Source organism: Parus major, chromosome 2, assembly GCF_001522545.3.
Source record: "Parus major isolate Abel chromosome 2, Parus_major1.1, whole genome shotgun sequence".
Taxonomy (NCBI): domain Eukaryota; kingdom Metazoa; phylum Chordata; class Aves; order Passeriformes; family Paridae; genus Parus; species Parus major.
Window position 1 is genome coordinate 113,359,074 of NC_031769.1, and position 5,362 is coordinate 113,364,435.

The following is a 5,362-nucleotide window of genomic DNA, read 5'->3' on the forward strand; positions in this document are numbered from 1 at the left end:
TCCGGGTCAGGCGGAGGCGGAGCCCGCACTGAGCATGTCCCGCTGTCCCGCAGGCACTGGGGAGTGCCGCCGCTACCTCCGGGCTCGGCCACGGCAGCACACACCGTGCATCGCCCGCTGGTTCTCCTGAGCGCTGTGGTTTGGGGTGGTTTATTCCCCTGGGCAGCAGATGCAGCAGGAGCCCGCGGCGGCGGGGCCGAAGGAGCTGCTCCGCCCGCGGGCCAGCCCGAGCCCGAGGCTGCCCGGCACGCTGGGAAGGAGTTTTCACATGGAAATCGCTGTTGGTATAAATTGCTGCTAAATTTCTGAAGATGCACTGTTCGCAGTGCTGAGCATCACTGTTAAGCAGCTCTTCTTTTTGTCATACTGGTTCGGGAAGTTTGGGACTCTTTGCCCCCCTGTTCCTCGAAGAATACCTCTCATTCCGTAAAATGAAACAAATCCAAATGTTTCCTCAGCCAAGTGATGTGATAAAGGCCTACCTGTCTTAATATATATACTTTTATATATATATATATATATACTTTTTTCTTTGCACCTCAGTTGTTTTGGGGGAGTGTGAAACTTGATAGCCAGGATGGACATCTGGGGTGGGAACTAGGAAGAGTCTGATTTCTTTCTGTTCTAATTTATGATTCCTTTTAGTAGTTTTCAGGAAATTACAAACAAAAATATGTTAATTTGGCATTGCTTGAATTAATTACATATTTTTTACTCGAACAATGTTCTTGTCTGTTGATACACAGGTTGTAGAAACAGATCTTGGTAGTGACTGGGAAGAAGTAATTACTAGGGATCGTGCATTATAAGTGTTTTCTTGGGCATTTTTTTTTAAGTGTTAAACTTACATAATTAAGAATGTGAAAGCTATAAAGACCAAAATTAAGAGCAGCCTTGCAAACTGAATAGTCTACTCTGCATTTCCATATTAATGGCATCTGCATTTACATGGTTACATATCCAGTGTCCTGAAGGATAGCACCCTCTCTGAAGTGCAAGTGTATGATAAGGGAGTGAAAGTTAAAGGATCACAGAATGAAAAAGCATTTCATTTGAATTCAGGAGTTGGGATTCAGGAGTTGGGTTTAACTATGCTGAGTTAAATTTTATGTGCTATTAAGCAAAATCTAAAACGTCCACATTTTCCAGCTTCACACTCCTTTTAAGGTCTAAATTGTTGGTTTTAAGTGTTTTTTATTTTTTTTCTATGCAGTTGCTTCTTTGGCAGAATGGGAGCTTGAAAGGATACACTGACCATTTTCCTTAATATTGATTTCACAGTTCAACATTTCATATAATAATGGTAAGAAGCTATGCAGCAATACAGGGTTCATTTTAGAGTAGACTTGTGTCAGTAATGAGCAAAGTAGCCAACAGCAGTGCTGCCTGATGCTATCAGCAACAGTTTCTGTGTGTTCAGTAAACAGGAACTTTAAACTCCACTGTGGTGGAGGAAACCCAGAAGAAGGAAGAAAACCTGCTACTTTATGAACTGGTTTTTTAATGGAAAGAAAGTGAAATACTAGGCATTTTGTCCCACTGAAGTTTGCAAAGACCTTACAGAGGTGTAGAAAATTAATGGAATTATTACGTGCTACTTATATTTTTTTGCCTGCAGTAAACAGGAAAATATTAACAGTAATGTAAGCTGTGAAGAGGACGGTGCACAGAGGGCTCCTTATTTCTGTGTATGTACCATCTGTGCCAGATTTTAGAAGAGACTATTCATTACTGAATGCAATCACACAACCAATAGACAATATGCTCTCAGCCTGTTTCTCTGTAGCAATATTATTCTGTAATTACCAATACCATTTTTAAAGGTTGCAGTCTGGTATCTTCCATATTGTCTTCCCAATATCCCTAAGTTAGGTTCCTCATTTTTATCTAGGGTGCTATTGACTTCACCTGGGCTCCAGAACACTGCAGATATCTTTGCAGAGTGCTTTTGGCAGATGGTATAAAGATAGTTTAGGCAAGGTTTCTTTATTGCTTCAACCTGTAAGATGAGTTTCCAGAGACCATGGTGTAGGCATAAAATGGAACCAGCTTGTGAAAAAAAGAAAGAAATATCTGTGTTCATTATTAGTAAAAGCAAATTTATCCCTTTACATGAGGGCTGAGGACAAATTCTAATGGAAATGTTCCTTTTGAAAACAGGGAGCATGCCAGAACACAGGAAGTTTGTTCTCCCTGACTTTCAGAGCCTGTGGCAAGAATGTATAAACTAGTGAGCTCCCATCCTTGTCCCATCCTAGCAGTGTTTTGTCAACAGTGCTTTACAGTGCAGTATATTGTCACGGCTGCTTTGCTGACTCGTGGAAAGGCAGGGAATTCCCGCATCTTCCACAGCACCAGCCATGCAAGCAGGTTAACAGGGTCTGTCAGCAGCCACAGAAGTGCTGTGCTGCAGCAGGTTGTGTCTCTGTGACTCTGGCAGTTCATGAAATCATTCACGGGCAGTCTTCCTGAGTGCTCAGTGTTTGTGTCTGCAGTTGCAATGTGTCTGTGGAAAAGACGGGGAGTCCCTGAGGCTCAGAGCTGAGTTTGGTGTGCAGCACATGAAAAAGATCTGCTGTGTCTGCGCTTCTGAAAGGCCGAGAGAGAGCAGATGGCTGTCAGATAGTACCAGAGTACCTGCAGGGAACCTGCTGTGGAAGTACCAGTACCATCTGCAGCCCCTGCATTTCCCTGTCAGTGCTGGGAAGGCAGTCCATGACAGAGCCCCATCCAAGGTCTTTCATAGTGAGGAATAGCTTTCTTTTGAATAGAGCATTTGGTTGGAGCAGTGTGTGTGTATGGGGAGCTGTGAATAGTTATTTGGTTTAAGCAATCGAGTTCTTCCTTATTTCTCTTTTCTCATATGTTTTTTTCTGGTTTATTTTATCTGTGATACCACCTCATCCAATCCTGTTTGCAGCAGCAGTAGCAGTTAGGGATAGCTCTTTCTTATATCCTGTCTGACCAAGCAGGGCTGAGAGCCTTGGGAGGGTTGTGCAAAGACATACCAAACCTAAGGGCATTATTAAAGGATTTATTTAAATTAGAATGTAAAATAAAAGCAAAATGTACAAAATGTGTGCAGCATGAAGGTGGACCAAACGAGGCAAAGAAAGGTGGGTTAATGTCTCTATTTTAGACTGTATCCCAGTGAAGAGTTCCTAGGTACCTATAGTCCAGCTTTTCTGAAAGGTTTCTTCCCCATAGTGTGCTCCTTTGTCATGGTTGCTTCCTTTTCCTTTGTGGAGAAAGGATGGCTCCAAGTACATGTGAAGGCTGGGCTGCCATTCAGCAGAATCTTGACTGGCTGGAAAGTTGGACAGAGACAAACCAGTGAAATTCAGCAAGGGCAAGTGTAGGGTCCTGCACCTGAGGAGGAATAACCCCAGGACAGGCTGGGGCTGACCTACTGGAGAGCAGCTCTGCAGAGAACTGGGACTCTTGGTAGATGGCACGCTGACCATGAGCCAACAGTGCCCTTGAGGCCAGGAGGACAAAGAATATCCTGTGATGCATTGGGATAGGTGTGGCCAGCAGGTCAACAGGTGATCCTCCCCCTCTACTGGGCCCTAGAGAGGCCACACCTGGAGTGTTGTGTTCAGTTCTGGTCTCCAAAGTTTAGGAAAGATAAGGAGCTAGTAGGGAGGGTACATAGGAGGTCCACAATGATGATTACGGGTTTGGAGCATCTCTCAGGTGAGGAGACACTTCAGGAGCTGAGAAGGAATCTCATTAACGTGTATAAATATCCCAAAGGTGGGTGACAAGAGGATGGTGCCAGACTCTTTCCAGGACAAAGAGCAGTGACCATAAAATTAAACACAGAAAGTTACACCTTGGCTTTTTTTACACTGGGAGTGGAAGAGCGCTGGGAAAGGCTGCCCAGGAAGGTTGTGGAATCTCTCTTTCTGGAGACATTCGCTCCCTTGGACTTGTGCCTGTATTACCTGCTCTACATGACTCTGCCTTGGCAGAGGGGATTGGAATAGATGTTCTCCAGAGGTCTTTTCCAACCCTAACAAGTGTGTGATTCTGTAAAATATAAATATAGAAAGGGGCTATAATCTGCAATCCAGGTGGGAATTACATCTGTATTCCTCACTAGGGCAGGATCCAGGTCCTGGATCTGGCAGCAGGTCACACTGCCAGAACTAGAGCTGTCCCAGGCATGCATGATCCCCTGGTGTGAGCTGAGCAGAGCCTGTTCCCTACATTGCTCCAGGTCAGCTTAGCGTTGATACTGAGATGTTCTTCCAGCAGTGATGCAGCAAAGCTCCTTGCTGTCTAATTACCAGGAGAGATTGCTTTGCCCTCCTGCCTACTGGCTCTCACAAGTTCCTCCATGCACTAAGCTGTTTCCAGGGAATGCTGCTTACTGCAAGTCTGGCTCATTGCTTCGTGGCAATGCCGAGATTATAGAATGCAATACCTATGATTCAGGAGAAGGCCTAAGGGAAAACAGAACAGCCTGATCTAGGAGAGCGCATCCAAGGTGAAAGCAGATGCAAAGTGTGATGGGAAGAGATCTGACTATGGTGAGACTCTGGAAAGGAGCACAGTCCAAACCTGGATTTGCAGAAGAGCAGCTGCAGCCAGGTGCTGTGAGCTCAGGAGTCAAGGAGTGGGAAGAGACTTAAAAGGACCTGTGGGGTGGTTTGGGGAATTCCGATACAGACACCTTCTGCTTGATCTGATAGAAAAGTGGTTAGCCAAAATGTTTGGAACAAATTTTAATGGACACAGGGCTTATGAATCAGATCAGTACTTAGCTAACTGCAGACTTTTCAGTATGCTCCTTCAAGACCTTATGCTATCTTATAAGTACAGTCAAACCTGGTTTAGGAAAACAGGAAAGAGTAGAATTAAGCTGTTTTTTGAGTCATACATTTGTTAATAGGCCAGTTATGTACAAAGCTTAACAGCTATTCTGAAAAAAAAAATATCTCCAAGTCTTTAAGGAGTCAAGTGTAGAAATATCTTTTGAATAAGTAAGAAATTAAGAAGTTTAGAAGGGAAAGACTGAATTTGTATGGAACCCTTAGAGGATTAGAAGAGCGAGCTTATCGGTAAAAGCTAATGTGATACATAAAAAGAGGCTCTGTAGATACAAGCTAAGCTATATGGTATGCAGAAGACTGCAACCAAAGGAAATATGAAGAGGGAGATTTTTTTATATTTGATCTTTGTGAAAAAAGCTGAAGTGCTTGTAACTTTGTCGGGTTTGGATGCTGTACAGAGAAATCCTTTTGTTTGAATTGTAAACAGCTTGGGAGTTAAATGTAATTTCACTTGTAACTGAACGCCAAGACTGTGGAGACTAAACCACAGTGCATTTCAGCTTAGGAAATGCCCAGCACTTGTG